At 45.1% G+C, this 17,258-nt stretch overlaps 2 long non-coding RNA genes across 2 annotated transcripts; one reads left to right on the forward strand and one right to left on the reverse strand.

The window, feature by feature from the left end:
• The first annotated feature begins 346 nt into the window (after positions 1–346).
• Positions 347–1,025, forward strand: LOC135387221 (uncharacterized). Its single transcript, XR_010420950.1, has 2 exons — positions 347–427; positions 850–1,025. It is a non-coding gene; the product is annotated as an uncharacterized LOC135387221 (long non-coding RNA).
• A 1,440-nt stretch (positions 1,026–2,465) lies between these two features.
• Positions 2,466–5,750, reverse strand: LOC135387222 (uncharacterized). Its single transcript, XR_010420951.1, has 5 exons — positions 5,531–5,750; positions 5,237–5,457; positions 4,977–5,042; positions 4,830–4,912; positions 2,466–2,837 (listed from the first exon to the last, which is right to left on the reverse strand). It is a non-coding gene; the product is annotated as an uncharacterized LOC135387222 (long non-coding RNA).
• Between the last annotated feature and the right edge of the window lie 11,508 nt (positions 5,751–17,258).

The following is a 17,258-nucleotide window of genomic DNA, read 5'->3' on the forward strand; positions in this document are numbered from 1 at the left end:
AACGCAGGAGAATAAACCACACATGGCGTTTTGCACGTATCGGACAGAATGATGACGCGAGCGCGGTGCGCGCTGCCTTTATAGAGATAAACGCGCGCGCAAAGAAACGAAAGTGAAACTCAAAAGCCACCCGTCGCCGCTAGGAGCGCGCGCGCGCGCAGCGGAGAGCCGAAACCGAAAACACCCGCGGGCGGCGCAGAGGGAGCTGCGCGCGCGCGCATGCGCGGACGGGTGGAGCAGAGGGCGCGCGCGCATCCATAGCTGCCGCTGCGCGTCGCCTCACCTCACTCAGTTTCTCTCGGGCTGTCGCGGAAGATGGACGTGCGCCCCGCGCGCTCGCTCAGTTTCTGGCTGGCTCTCGTAGAGAGCAGACGTGTGTTCTCCGCGCTCGCTCAGTTTCTGCCTGGAAGTTGCTGCGGGGGAAAAGGTGAGTGATTTGACGCGCTCCTTTTCTCGTATGTTTGCCGTGTTTAGCGGTGACCGCGCTCGTGCTAAGCCTTTTCTCGCATGTTTAGCGATGTGTGGTTCCCGCCTTGTGTTAGCTGCGTAGTGTTGAGGTTAGGGCTAAGCGATCGCCCCCCCGTAAGCCTTTTCTCGCATGTTTAGACTTGTTTTGCGGTGAGCAAGCCTGTTGACGCATGTTTAGCGATGTGTGGTTCCCGCCTTGTGTTAGCTGCGTAGTGTTGTGGTTAGGCCTAAGCGATCGTCCCCGTAAGCCTTTTTCCCCGATGTGTACTGTTTTCTGTTTAGCAGTAGCGGTTAGACCTTTTCTCTCGCATGCCTAGACTTGTTTAGCAGTGCTGCCATTTTTACCTGCCGCTAGTATCTTGTTCTGTCTTTCTCGTCTAGAGCTATGACGGTGGCGGCATCTGGTGTGATGCCTTGCAACTACGTGGCCACCTGTCGTCGATCTCTGCAACTGCTGGGTGCAAACTACCAACATGGCGGGCGCTGGTCACTCGGGTGTTGCGGAGCGGCTTCTTCGCCGCGGCATCGTTGATTTTCGAATAAATTGTTTCTCTCCACTCTATTTCCATCTTTTTATTTTATTTTCTGCCTATTATTTTTCTTTTTTATGGACTCTCATAGTGCACAACGCTCAGCTGGTCTGGACACGAGTTAGACTTTCCCCAATTAGTGTGGTGGCTCCCTGGAGGGTGATGATTAATGTGGGGGGTCCCAATTAGCTCTAATTGCTAATTAAATCGTGTTCAGGCCAGCTGGGCGTTGTGCAATATGAGAGTCCAGTACCTACTACTTTTATGGACCAGAGTAACTGGACACAGTTGTCTAAAAGCTGTCTGTGGTCTGTGGTCACACAATTCCCCATTGTCATCTTGGCAAAGAATAGGACACGGAAAGGACGACAACAAAACTTTGAAAAGATGCATCTCTCACACAGCCGTGCTTGTATAGTACACGACGCTCTTGTTTGGCAAAGATATTTTGCAACAGGTATCGAAAAAGAGCACGCAACACAGATTGCTTGTTACTGAATTGGCTCTGCATATTCACCGGTAAAACGAATGTGACAAATACAATGAATCGAAATGTGCGTTCGTTAAACACGAGAAACTAAACTATAAGCAACGCGAAGCACTAAAACTTACGAAATTTGTGTGAGGCTTGCTAACGTGCACAGGACATATTCCAAAATTGCAAAATCTTTATATAAGCTGTACATAATGTCATAATGGCACATGACCTTTGTGTGCACAACAGCACAGATGACGGAGCGTAAATTCGTTAAGCACCAGCAAGCCCATCAAAAGGTCACTAGGAACACAAAAGGGCGCTCTGCTGCAGCCTAAAAGCGTAACTGTTTGCACGTGAGGTACATCTGTAAATATCTAAGTTATAAAGTTACTTATAAAAGGTAAAAATACAAATAGGTGTCTAAATTACTGACCACTGTCTCTGTGGCCTCACATCAGTAATAAGATTATTTTATGGACCGGAGAACATGGCACTTTTGTTTGGCAAGGGCGTTTGCAGCAGGGACCAAGATTTACTTTGGGAAAATGCAAGTACTGAGATATGACAGCTGTTAAACTAACTGAATTCTCAGCAGTGCAAAGTTGTAAAAATTTCTGGGAGGTTTGCTCAAGTATACCGAGCTTTTGCTGTAATGTCCTATATCTTTTTATGTACAGGTATCCGCACAGTTAACCGGTCTCGCGCTCCCGTGGCTTTGCTCCGAAAAGTGCCCAACTAGCGGCTGACGACGCAAACACAAGAGAGCTCGTCCAGGGCGGGCCCCACCTCGCACTTACAAACGAAGACATGCCGCATGAGACACACACACACAAAAGAGGCAGATTGCAGACTTATCTTTTTTTCTGCTGTTCTGAGCGTGTGTGCGTGTTTTCGTCATATAGCACGAGTGCGCACGGGAATACAGTAAAAGAAAAATCCAGCCACCCCTGGACGAGTTCACTAGTGTTTGCGTCGTAAACTGTTAGTTGGGAGCTTATTGGGGCAAAGCCACGGAAGCGGGAGATTGGTTAACTGTGCAGATACCTGTACATAAGAGCTGAGCTGTTCCACCGGCCCAAAGTATGTAATGTTGAAAACTATGGGTAGACAACTGTTCATCACATGGGACACAGGCAAGACTTCAGTTGCAGGGTGGTCACTGTGTCCTCAGCATCTTGTCCTGTGCCACCCTGCTGAAACTGCTTTCTGGTTCTGAGGTGCACGTTCAGGCATGACCTCTCTTGTTGCTCCTGGGGTATACAATTAGGAGCTCTTGTTTGGACTAAATCTGAGTGAAATGGTCAGGATCCTTAACTAAGCCTCATCTGGTTAATCACGTCCGGAATCTGCTTCACCCAGACCTGAAAGACAACAGTCGACTGTAAACAATGCAGACAACACAGTTCCTGTGTTAGTCAAACTGGATCAGAAGCTTAAATGTATAGTATACTTAAGCGTGAAGTAAGTTTCCCCAATTCTCTTAGAACTATTCAATAGTCACTTCAGGTGAAATTTACATCCTTACACGTTCTACATAGGACGGCAGTTTCACCTTCAACTTCTTCAATAACCTATTATAAAAAAAAAGCAAGACGACTTATTTTCCTACACACTTGCAATGTAAGAATACCATTTTGCCGCCAACTGTGTACTACTAGCCTAATAGAGACGTGTAAATATGGAAATTTCCGAATACGAATGGTATATGAGTATCTCAAAAATTGCACCTTGAATATCGGATGAAATTTATAATATTTCACTGGAAAGTAAAATCTAGCAGAGGCATGAGTTTCTTGAAATCAAACCGGTGAGGCTGATGTTCGCAGACACCGTAGTACTGAAAATTATGTTTTTCATTATAAAATATGTAACTAAAATATTAGTGTGAAATATGCAGTCCTGCCCCATTAGTCACAAAACTACATACTTCTAACTATACAAGAACTGATCACATGATCAAAATCTGAATTTTCACATTTTTATTAACAGGATTATTTTACTTAACATAGTTCAATTAAGAGGACCATTTTCCTTCAGTTGCGGTTTATCTAAACGCTATAATGAGACCACTGATGCAGTGTTTGCATCTGAACTCCACGTCCAGGCAGACCTTGCTGTTTTGTGATATATATATATATATATATATATATCTTACCTCATATATATATATATATATATATATATATAGGTTGAGGTAAAATGATTATCAAATGGCCACGAAATTTTACAGAAGTTGCAAGAACAAGAAGGCTCGGAAACAGATTTCAGGGAAGTTACAAACACTAGTTAATTACATAGGGAGGCGTTAAAAAGTAACATGGGCAAGTGGTCGACGTTCCGACAGTGGCACTGTCTTCGTCAGGACAAAAGAGTCTGTTGTAATTTTGTAATATTTTATAATTCAAGCTTTTTCAGCAAATCCCTGATAGCATAAACGGAGGCAGTCCTTCTTTAAAGCAAGCGATTTTTTCAGAAATTCTGCAACTAATTTACTTGTGCTCTGTCGAACACGTACACAAGTGATCGAAGTACAACAACCACGAACCCCAAATGATCTTGTGTTGTGATGAAATTTGCCAAAATTTGATATGAAGCCTTAATCGAGCTGATTGCAGTTTGACTCCCCATGGCATAGCTATATATACTGGACCGCAGCCAGTAGAGCAACATTTATCACTCTCAGCTGTCACACCAATCTGGCGCACATTTTAGTTGAAGGATTTGGATCTCGAACAGAAATGGTAGCGTAGTGCCTGCACTTCTTCCACAGTTTTGCCTTGCTTTCGGCATTCTAAAAGAAAAATCTGACCATAAATAATTCGTGTCACGTGGTCCTTTCAACAAGAATTTCCCCACATTCCGCTGACCTCAGTACTGCCCGGAAACCTCCAATTTAAATAATTATTGCAGCTAAGAAAATTTAATCAATGTATTTTAATTAAGTAGTCGTCTGGTGGTTCTATACTATCTCACACAAAATATTTGCTTACACGTAGGTCAGACCTGCAAAAACAGCATTTGTGGTGTCACATGAAATTAAACACCGTGTTTATAATCAAACTCCTGAAGTGAAGCGGTTCTGATGTATGCAGGGTTTAGTACGCAAGTACGCAACGGTTTGACTGAAGTCCCATACTCAGGACATGACCTTGGTACATGATTACCATGTGCACAGGCAGTCATGAATTCCTGTATGGCACCCAACGTGTTGTGTACCAGATCCATCAGAATGTTATTCAACAGAGAAATAGCACAGTATAACTTACGCATATTGCATAGCTAAATTACAACTTGTATAATACCTACATATAGAGACCAGGTTGTGACTCAGTATGTTAATGAGTGTAACGTACTTTGTCACACGAAATGACCTCCTGCGCCTTCGCTGAACTTTAGACAGGAGAGCTCTGCAATGTGTTTACAATCCCGGCTGCACCTGTGAGGAAAATTCAAAGGCACTACATGTTGCTACAGTTGTCTGCTGCATGCACAACACATACTGATTGTGTTCTCCGAGGTGTCCAGCTGACAGTTCAGCACCTGGTTTTCCTTTTTCTGCACACCTTCTGCACGTCCAAGCATGAAAATAACAGATATGTCACATAGAGAAAAACGTGAACGGTTGCGAACTTAAAAGGCATATCATTGTGCCAGTTTGAAAGCATACGACTAAAGCAAAGTTAGCCTGCGTCACCGTTATGAGTCGACACCTGCTAATTAATAAACCATACCTCGTTAAACCGTAACATTTCACACTCACCTTGCTAGCTGCTTTGCAGTGCGCCTCGTTCTTTTCTCACGAATAGTGTCAGAGCAGTTCCTTGGTTGATGTTAACACAGGCACACACTCACACACACCAAGTAAAAGTCGGTGTCCTGCACTGCAACTCGTGTCCTCCATTTCGAGCAGATACTGCTCGCCCGCGTGTTACGGCTCGTCCTGGTTCCCCCAACGCATTCGTCGTCTTCAACGCTGTAACACTGGGACGAGAGATTATTTTTATTGCAGCGCCCACACCGGTGTCGATAAGACACGATATTCATATAAGCTCACCGAAATTTGGTCCGCAACCGCAGTTTCTTCTTCTATCCAGCACACAGCGAGGACGCGGCAGGGCTGCCTTTCGATGCCATCTTGATTGTCTCGATTCTGTGAGAAGACTCGCTCCTACTCTAGGATCCGCTACAGCCCATTCCGGGAAAATGTCCCACTGCTGCTTCGCAATCCCCCCATCTCATACAACACATTCTGAGAAACCAGACGCGTACGAAGGAAACAGTTGTCTCACGTGCAAACACCGAGCCCACAAAAACGAAGATGGCGCCGGGCGAGACTGATTCAGCCGTGCAGATGCAGCCGTCCGATCGGCTCGGGTTTCGTATCTCTCCAAAATAAGTGTTAAAATATTTGTTTTGGTTTCCGATAAAGTTATTTGAAGTACTTTTTAGTTTACAATTAACAGTTTGAAAACTATTTTAAGTACTTTTTAGTTTACAATTAACAGTTTGAAAACTATTTTTGATTTTATTATCGCAGTTCACATACTGCAAATATGGACACTATTGCAGCACATTGTAGTGCGTTATCATGCGCAACAAGAAACGCGTTTTTTCTTCTTTTTCTTGCTGCAAGCAGTGCATATGGACATAGACTTTCAAATTTTGACTGTAACAATTAATTAAGATATGTTCAAATATCCATAGAAGGACGTCCCATTGATCACGAAATTTCTACATCCATTTAGGGACGTCCGTGGGCTAACGAAATTTCGTTGTCTGTAGGCTGATCTCCGAGGGACGTCCTGCGGGTGTCCCGCCTCAGACACGGACGTAAGGATCAATCTCGGATGTCCGGGGGACAATATGTCCCGTCTGGGTAGGCGTCGGTCTCGGCGGTCTGCGTTGCTGGAACCCCAAAGTGGATGGTGCGCGTTGAAGTCTCCACAAGGGTCCGAACATCCGCAGCCTAATGTGAACATACATCGAACGCGTTCGTTGATTCTCGACCAACGATTCGTTGAGATGTTCCCAGAGCAGACGTTCCCCATACATAACCAATTGGACGCTGTGTGGACATCACCATTGCGTGAACAGAGGGGCGTTTGAGCAGCCCTTTTCGTCATCAATCCTGCTTTCTTCGCGTTCCTCTGCGGCGTGGATTATTTTGAGACTTTTTCACCTCTTGTCCAGTTGACAAGTTTGCGAATCCTCCTTGCATTAGGCCTCGAGGAAGGAATGGTGATGCGCCAACTTGATGTGAAGACGGCGTACTTTCACGGAAGACTCGAGGTAACTGTCTACGTAGAGCCACCTTTGGGCTGTCCCAGAGCTGACAGTAAAGTATGTCTACTAAAGAAGGCACTTTACGGCCTCAAGCAATCCAAGAGGACATGGTACCTAACGCTTGGAGAAATCCTCAGGGACTTGGGTTACAGGAGACTTCAAGCGGATAGATGTGTTTACATATTGATCCAAGGGCATCAGAAGGTTATTCTAAGCGTATATGTTGACGACATGCTTATGATGGCCACTTCAACAGCCCTTCTAAAACAGCCATCAAGGACCTAGGGAAAAAAGTAGAACTGAAAGACTTGGAAGAACCAACCTATATTCTCGGAATTGAGGTACAACATGACAAACAGGGCAGGACCCTAACGATCAGTCAAAGAAAATACATCGACGAGATCTTAAATCGCTTCAAGTTGGAGGATTGCAAACCGATAAAAACACCAATGAAAGTTCGACATAGGAATGACACGACGACTGCGACGGCTGCAGAGAAGAATCCGAGTGTACCATATCAGTCCCTGATAGGAAATTTAATGTATTTGGTGCAAGGGACATGCCCAGACGTTGCATTTGTCACTCACTACCTGAGCCAGTTCAACTTAAACCACATGCTAAGTCACTGGAGGTTGGGGAAAAGAGTGCTCCGCTACCTCAAGGGAATCCGCAACGTTGGAATAACGTACAGCGCATGCAAGGAGCTAATAACGGGTTACACCGACGCAAGCTGGAACGAGTGCGGCACTGGCAGATCGAGGAGTGGCTACGTATTCACAATGTCTCAGGGTGCGATCAGTTGGAGATCGACGAGACAACAACTAATAGCTTTGTCAACTTACGAAGCGGAATACATCGCGTTCACGGAAGGCTTAAAAGAAGGGAAGTGGATTAAAACGTTCATGGCAGAACTTGGATTCAATAACCATAGAACTCAGACCTTAGAAACCCGCTGTGACAAGCAGTCCACCATCAGAATAACTGAAAACCCGATGTATCATCAACGAACAAAGCACATCGATCTCAAATACCTATTCGCAAGAAACGAAGCGGAAAACAAACGGTTCAGGATCACATTCTTACGCACTGAAGACATGATCGCCGACGCTTTGACGAAACCTGTGTCGAACGCAAAGAACACCGTGTGCAGCAAAGGATTCGGCTTCACAAACTTTCCTTGATGTGTAGGATTTAGCTGGACGCATGGGTGGCTTTGTTTGGCTGTATCTTTGCGTCTAGCTCAAATCCTTTAGTTTCGGATTAGTTATCTTTTAATAATAAAAGGCTCGAACAGCGCGAGGCTTGTCATGACAAAGTGGTATACCACATTCTCTCGCTGACCGCGGACCGAACTGGATGTCTGACTGATGCTCTCTCGGTAGTGTTGAAACTACACGCATAGACTGTCCACGGCATGAAACGTCAACACTTGATCGTGCAGTACACACGACACAAGCATCAGTGTACGAACAACCAATCGGATTTCAAACTCAAGTGTTGCCGGGAATTCTGTCTCGATGAACACTTCGAGCACCGTCGGATTTGCATACCGATAACAAGAAATGGGACTCATGAAGCCGCATCATTTTATGTTCGACGTATAGTTCGCAAGGACATGATGATCAAGAGATTGTGTGCAAGTATGTGATAGTTGTTCGTTGTTTGGAATAGGTTTTGTCGATATGCATGCTTTGCAAGTTTGAACTTTGTTTCGGTGTGCCAGGAAGCGCTACGCAATGGACTCAGTCGGCTCAGTGCAGGTAAACGCGTCAACCTGCCGATTATGTCAGTATAATGACTCAAATTCATTACAACACTTTTCACAGTTCTTTTGGAATCACGAAATAACTTTACGGCGCGCATGAAAGCTAGCAGACCTAGAAGTCAGGGGCAGCCGGTACGGGCCAGTATGGAAAGCAGAAGTCAGCAAGAGCCAGAACGGGTCAGGCTGCGAGCCGGACGGAAAGACTTCTGATTGGAGGATTGAGGAAGCGATCACTGCGTCCTCATTGGTCGTGTGCTCATTGTGGTGTGAATTTTCCTATACTATGGGCTCTATTGGGAGTTGCAGAGAGCTGCCATAACCCGTTGGAGTGGATAATTTCAAATAGTGCTGGAGAGACAGGAGTTGGCAGACATGACGGCGTCTTCGATGTCTTGGAAAAATGCAGAAATTTTCAACTAGAACAGCAGCAGCACAGCTTAGAGTTTGTGAAGCTTTAAAGGAGCTAGGAAAGCACTTTAATCACTAGCATTTTTTTGAAACAAGTGGTTAATAAGCATATTGAAATGCACCATGCGAAGTAATGCTATCAACAGGTGCATAAATATCGCAGAATTCGATTTTGAAAATCGCGACCGTGCGCAACGGTGGCAATACCCGGAACGACCCGTCGAGCTGCTTGCGTCATTTTGACGTCAGAAAGGTGGAGCCCCTGGTTGGTTTCGAAGAACGTCGTCTGCTATTTTTCACTCGGAACCCCGCTGCAATGGTGGAAGAAGTTTCTTTTGCTTTTTCTTTGGTTTATCAGATACAGTAAACGAAGACTGGTCTACAGACACTGTTCAAGGTTAGACCGTGAGATTGTAGAGGCCTCCTCATTGAACTCCCCGAGCGAAGTCAACCAAAAATCGGTCAACCTCTCCCTGCTTGACCTTGCTTTCCCTAAAGCGACCTTCCGGAGTAGGTGGATTATGAAAATAAACTTCAGGTGCCATTTGAACGCTGTTCTGTCCATGTCTGTGTTTTGTATGCTGTTCGTTATCGTGGTGACTGTTTCTTGTTGTGTTGTTGGTGGCAATACGTATAAACACAGTGCGGCACTAAGCGCTGCTTCACTTCATGCCTCGAAATGATCGCTGCATGGCTATGACCACTAATTCCGTCCGCTATGTCGTTATATCAAAATACGCTGTATCACTAATTCGCTATGATCACTAGTGCCCGTCACTTTGACTAGCAACTTTGTTAGCCATTCAGTTAATTCCTAATTCAGCTGGAGGAGTGTTCTTGCCCATACGTTGTCAGATGCAATCCAGTGAAATCTATCGCAATATGCCGTCGCCGGCACATCGTGGCATCAGGAGTTGAACATTCATTGCCTGAGTTACACACCAACATAGCCAAGCAGTGTCATAAGACCACCACAATTTATGATCAAATTGCAAGAGCTAAAGGGGTCAAAAAGAACATTGTGCGCAAACACCTCCTCCATGATACGTACCACGATACCCTGTTCAAGCACACTAGCAAATCTCATGAACAGGTGTCAATATTGGGAAAGAAACAGTGCATGTACATCATCAGAAATGTGAAAAGAAGTCTGATGGCGTACGACGACAAACGATACCTCTACAATGACGTCGACTCCTACCCATATGAAAGCTGTGATATGACTTCAATATGGTAAGCTTGAGTGTATGACGGAGATAGCGTGATTTAACTGGGCATTCTTTCTCTCCTCAGATAATGCAGAAGATGAGAAGGAGTAGCGTCAGTTCGACCAGTGGAAGGATATGGTACCTCGTTCTCTTCTCGCGCGTCTCATGCACGTTGGTGCTGGACGCCTGCAACTGAAGACGCATGAAGCTCGAGAAGGATAAGCACACCAACCCGCATGAATGCCCTGGTGATATCTTGACTATCACAGATTGGCATGTGGTACCTATGCGGTCTGACATTAAGCTGGACAAGAACGCTACTGGATCGCTACGCACGTGCCTTCAACCACTGGACGTTGTGTCAACTCACGGAGGATGAAACTTTTCTTAGACGCTGTTCCAGAGACACCTACATGATTTGTCACTTCCAAGGAACCATGCCCAGCATCAAAAGAATCAATCTCTCCAAGACAGCCATGATGTACTCAATAAACATTGCAATGTATTCCTTTTGTCGGGGTCACTGGGTTGGCCCATCAGCTGTCCTAGAAGGAGCCAATCAGTGCCAAGTGGATGGATCAATCAGCAATCAGTAGGTTTGGAGGGCCAATTTGCGTGAAGTGGGCGGAGCCAAAAGGGGGCCTGTCAATGAAAGTGCGATCATCTCAAACCAATCAGCATGAATGGGCGAGCCAAAAAGGGGCCTGTTAATCAAAGTGGGGCCACCAACAAGAAGGATTAGAACTGGCTTGTGTTGGATTAGAACTGGCTGGTGTTGGATTAGAAATTCCTAGAACTGGATTAGAAAAAGGATGTTCTTACAGCGGTTCCCCCTATACTACTGCCTCGTAGGTAAAGAATACACCTCAGGTGATGACCGTCTTTGACCGGGATACAGGCTGTGGTGCCGTAAAGGCCGTTGTCGGTAAAAGCCCAGGTAACACATGGTGCGCTAGTATACGTCTAAAAATAGGATAACTTGAGACTTTATGGATGCCGATAAATTTAGACGTCTAGAAGCTGTCCATAACGCTATGCATTATTTAGACGTCTAAAAGGGCGTGGTCTACGCGATATGGCCGAGATATTTTGCTGTAGACGTCTACCGTTAGACGTCTAAAAGCGGGTCATATGTTGGTCATATTTAGACTTGCATGTCAAATTTATGCAACTATTTTCACAGGTGCTATAACATGGCGTTGCCTTGTACTCTGCGAAAAATTATCAAAGTAGTTCGTTTTTGCTGCTGTCACGACAGAGCGACTACAAACCGCGTGCCTTGCAACAGTGAGGTTCAACTTGATTAAATTCAATTTTTATTTGCACCGACCCCATGAACAACATAGTCTGAATGATTGGAAGACCGTTACAAGCAGGCAAAAGAAGAAGCAAGAGTGGGCTTGGCGCATCAGTGGGCAGGATGCCTCATGCGTTTACTCCGTTCTTTCAGTTTCTACTGCTTTTTGAGACAAGGGCAGTGCCAGGCAATCTTCAGGATCTACACTTCGTGTTATCGCCGCCTGTTGTCTCGATGAATACAACGCTTCTACACATGGTTCACTATCAGCAGCAAGGAGCGACTTCTGCAGAGGCGACACCTACCAGCCTATATATACCGGTTTGACACCCTTCCTCGACAGTGGGCTTGGCGCATCAGTGTGCAGGATGCCTCATGTGTTTACTCTGTTCTTTCAGGTTAGTAGACACTTTTATGAACCATGTATGAAAAACAGCTACTTTGTTTTTGTTGTGCCAAGCCCACAGTGTATGCTTCTTGTAATAAGTGCCTGCACAAGCGCTATGAAAGATCTGTTGCTACTGTCGGGGGACATTGAACAAAACCCTGGTCCCACCCTAGACGATATTATGGAACAGTTACTTGATAACAAAGGAGCAATGGAAACTGGTATGGCTGAACTGTGTCCTTCCCTCGCACAACTCGAGTCTACCAAATATGAGCTCAGAAATTTACAGAAGAATGTCGCAGACCTCGAAACAAAAGTTGACGACTTGGAAAATAGGGGGAGAAGAAATAACCTTGTCATTTATGGAATACCAGAAGATCCTGCTGAGGACAACGCATCGTTGTTACACAAACTTGCAACTGAAATATTTGAGAAAATTCTGGGGCTTGGTGCTACGAACATTGAAAGAATTCATAGAATTGGTAGGAGTGCGGATAAGGCACGCCCGGTGATCTTGAAACTAAGCGATTTTCGTGATAAGTTAAAAATTCTGAGATGCTGCAAGAAATTAAAAGGTACAAGTATTTCAGTCGGAGAAGACTTTTCGAGCAGGGTACGACGCGTACGTAAATATTTATGGGATAGTGCTCGCAGCAACAGATAATCTGGTGATAGGATGTTCCTTTTTTATGATAAGATGAGGATTAATAATGAGGACTACGCATGGGACGAACAGCTAAGCAAGCGGTACCTCGTATCCGTACCGCGCAATGATCCTACCTCGGCACACGATTGACTCTCGGATCACTTGCTGGGTAAATTCCGGCTTATTGACGTTAACGCTAGGAGTGTCACTAATAAGACCGTGGAAACCGAAACCATTTTGCTGAATTTTGATCCTCATGTTTTCGTGATAACCGAGACCTGGTTAAACACTGATATCGGTGATCACGAGTGGGTTCCACCAGGCTATGCAGTGTTACGACACGATAGAGACAGAAGTGGAGGAGGAGTGGCGGTAGTACTGCGAGGGGATGTTGACTATGTCAGATTACCAGATTTACCTGATGTTGAAGCTGTTTGGTTATTAATTAATTCTTGTATACCCCGCTTGGTGGTTGGTGCAGTGTATAGGCCACCTCGCTCTTCCATTAGCTATGCTCAGAGCGTGTGTAATCATATCGCGTCACTAGCGTCAAAAGACCGTGTGATCATTGCTGGCAATTTTAATGTGCCCAACGTGGACTGGGATAACCTTACCCCGTTATCCGGTAATTACCAGCTTGCTTCATTGTTTACGGACATGGTCTTTAATTGAGGCTTACGTCAAATTGTAAACGAGTATACAAGATGTCATGGTGGCAGTGCTTCTATTCTTGATCTTGTGTTAGTATCTAATGCCGTTTTAAGGAACCCGTTTGAATGTATTGTGTCTGATGGTATATCTGATCACAAGCTGGTTGTTGCAGACGGTTACCTGCGTCATGATCCTGTTATCTCTCCCGTAAATAATTATTATGATTTTGTCAACGCTGATGATGCTGGTATTTTGGATTTTATGGAGTGCAAGTTTGATGAATTTAAATGTTTTAAAATGAAAGATGATACGATCGTTGACGACCTCTGGTCATTTTTGTAACGATAGTGTCTCAGGCTGTGCAGCGTTTTGTACCGGTCCGTAGGAAACGGTCACGCAGGTTCAATCCCAGGGCCAACCGTGAAATCATACAACTGAAACACAAAGCTGAAAGATTGCGCAGAAGACGTGTAGAAGGCAGTGAGCTGAGTAAATGCCGTGCTACCCTGAGGAAGAAAGTTCGAGAAGCTAAGTTCAGATATATAAACGAGACCCTAGGCAATTTCCTTTCTGTTGATCCAAATAAATTCTGGAGGTTCCTCTCGCCGTCCACGTAAATCAATAGACAAGATGATTATAGATAATCAGGTTGTCACTGAAACTGTTCAGATAGCACAGCACATGAATCACTATTTTTGTTCTGTCTTTTCAAAAGATGACGGACTTAGGCCGGATTACGTAGTCGATGTGCCACTGTCTGTTCCTGATATTGTTGTCTCCCGTACTGGAATATTTAGTTGTCTGGTCCAAGTGAATGGCAAAAAGGCGATCGGCCTAGATAATATTCCCAACTCATTTCTCCAACGAGACGCGGAATGGTGCAGCTTTTATCTTGAATTAATCTTTGAGAAATCGCTGGAGTCGGGTCACGTTAGCTAAAGTAGTGCCTGTTTTCAAGACAGGTGATAAGCTAGATGTGTCTAATTACCGACCGGTTTCCCTGCTATCGACCTGTAGTAAGATCATGAACATATTGTGTACAAGCACCTAATGCGTTCTTTTTTGAACAACATAATTTTTTGCGCCATCGCAGCACGGGTTTCGTAAAGGTGTGTCCACAACCACGCAGCTCCTTGAAACGGTTCACTGTCTTGCTTCATCTATTAACCTTCGGGGACAATTGGACATCATATTTCTCGACCTTTCTAAGACATTCGATAAAGTACCACATGATAAGCTCATTCTTAAGTTCCGAACTCTTGTCCATAATGAAAAGTTAGTTTCGTGGATTACTAATTACCTCGATGAGAGGCAGCAACTGGTGCAAATAGGAAGCGTTAACTCTCGTTTGGCTCCTGTGATGTCCAGCGTACCACTGGGTTCTGTTCCTGGGACCATTGCTATTCTTGCTATATATTAACGATATTACAAAGCATATTCCAGTGCAGATTCGTCTTTTTGCCGATGATTGTTTAATCTTTACTGATATTAAGTCAATATCGGACCAACACACTTTTGAATGATTGCCTTGCCAGGGTCAACGACTGGTGCAAGACTTGGCAAATGAAATTGAACTTTAAAAAGTGTTTATATATGCACGTTACGCGAAGAAAAACAGTGCAAGCTTTCCAGTATTTCATTCACGGTTATAATTTGTTGCATGTAAGGTCTTGTAAGTTTTGTACGCGCGCATGTGCGTGCAGCGTCCCGGCGGCCTGAAGGCTGGAACCGGAGGGGCGAGTCACATATTCAAGATAGAAGCTCTAGTTCGACCCTGGGAACGAGGCTATGTGCCGATTGCGTTGGCATATAGTGAATCACTGGCTATTCTGTCCCCGTGCTGTTTGAGAAGCATCGAGGGTCGCCAGCTCCACTGTTCTTCAATCTTTCGTTTCAATCAATTTGTTGCATGTAAGGTCTTGTAAGTATCTTGGTGTCACCTTGACTGATGATCTCAAGTGGAATATGCATATAGACAACATTATAAGAAAGGCGACAGATAATTTATATTATTTGAGGCGCCATCTTAGACTTGCCACAGCCAATACGAGATTAAGGGCATACAAAGCATATGTGCTGACTGTACTGGAGTACGCGTGTGTAATATGGGACCCTTACACGGTATCAAATGTGTCCAAATTAGAAGCTGTCCAGAGGAAAGCTCTGCGATTTATTTTAAATAAGTATAGGAGGACGGACTCAGTCAGTGAGTTGTATGCTAGGGCCCGTTTGGACAAATTGGCCTCGCGTCGCTTCAAGCACCGTTTGAAATTGTTGTATCTGGCTGTTCATGGGCGATTAAAAATAGACTCTTCGCGATACCTGCAGCCTTTCGCAGGAAGATGTACACGCCAATCACGATCACGAATGTTGAAGCCTTTCAATGGTAAACATGATTGTTTTAAGTATTCTTTTTTTTTTCAAGGACAATTGTTGAGTGGAATGCGTTGCCTGAAACAGTGCTGAATAGTTCATCTGTAGAACAGTTTTCTACAGCTCTATCATTGATGTGTCCTGATGCTGCCCTTGCTTGATTCTGTGCCCACCCCTACTTAGGCTCATGAAATTTGGCCAGTAGTATGTGAAATAAATAAATAAGAAAATACGACTGCGCGAGAGTGCTGCAGTGAGACGAAAAAAGGTTCGAATCTCTCGGCGCGCCAGTTTGGAAACGGTGTCAGCAGAGGGCGCAGCCAGCGCGCAACGGCGCAACCGGTCCTCCTCATTTAACCGAGGATTCAGCTGTAGAATATGTACCACTGCGCCAATCTACAACGTTGCAAGCTGTGTGGCCCAGACTGTGTGTGCGCTCCGATTGGTCGACAATGTTTTGAAATCTCATTTTGTACGCGCGCATGTGAGTGCAGCGTCCCGGCGGCCTGAAGGCTGGAACCGGAGGGGCGAGTCACATATTCAAGATAGAAGCTCTAGTTCGACCCTGGGAACGAGGCTATGTGCCGATTGCGTTGGCATATAGTGAATCACTGGCTATTCTGTCCCCGTGCTGTTTGAGAAGCATCGAGGGTCGCCAGCTCCACTGTTCTTCAATCTTTCACATATTTATTCCCGAATAGGGTCGATTAATTGCATTTATTCTGTTCATCTGGCCCAGATGAAAATCTGGGGAGGGATTCGTACCATTCTGAGCAGTAGTTATTTCGCTGTGACCGATCGAAGTAGCCGTGGGTCGTCGCCAAGGGCCGTCTGCTCGTCTGTTCTCCAATCTTTCACATATTTATTTCCCGAATATGGTCGATTAGTAGCATTTATTCTGTTCATCAGGCCAAGATCAAAATATGGCGAGGGATTCGTACCAGACAGAGCAGTAGTTATTTCGCAGTGATCGATCGAAGTAGCCGCGGGTCGTCACCCAGGGCCGTCTGCTCCTCTGTTTTCCAATGCTTCACATATTTATTTCCCGAATAGGGTCGATTAATTGCATTTATTCTGTTCATCTGCCCAGATGAAAATCTGGGGAGAGATTCGTACCATTCCGAGCAGTAGTTATTTCGCAGTGACCGATCGAAGTAGCCGTGGGTCGTCGCCCAGGGCTGTCTGCTCGTCTGTTCTTCAATCTTTCACATATTTATTTCCCGAATAGGGTCGATTAATTGCATTTATTCTGTTCATCTGGCCCATATGAAAATCTGGGGAGGGATTCGTACCATTCCGAGCAGTAGTTGCTTCGTCGGGGGGCTCCAAGACAACACATGAAATCCCGGGGATGTCCCATGTTGCTTCCAAGGTCCACGTCCCGTGTAGGACGAGTCTAGGAATCCCCAAAATGATCCCTGAATGGATCCTCTACGGCAGTGTTTCCCAAAGTGTGGTCCGCGGACCCGTGGGGGTCCGCGACCGTCTCTCACATTTCAGTGAGGATTTTCGTGCCCAGAAACACGCGCTCGTACATGCTGCCCGATTTCCAAACACCCAGAACTTCCAAAATTGCTACAAACGCTTCAACGGCTAGCTTCTAACTTCTGATAGAAAAGTCATACAATGCACGTTTGTCCGCGTCATACACATACTATCAAGAAGAAGAAACCAGTACGGAATCGTTTCTGAAGCTGTATCGAAAGCACGTAGCAGCTGACGAGGTTGTTGGTTATGTACAGGCTAGCATGGGAAATACAGTG

The sequence above is a fragment of the Ornithodoros turicata genome, chromosome 3, assembly GCF_037126465.1.
Source record: "Ornithodoros turicata isolate Travis chromosome 3, ASM3712646v1, whole genome shotgun sequence".
Taxonomy (NCBI): domain Eukaryota; kingdom Metazoa; phylum Arthropoda; class Arachnida; order Ixodida; family Argasidae; genus Ornithodoros; species Ornithodoros turicata.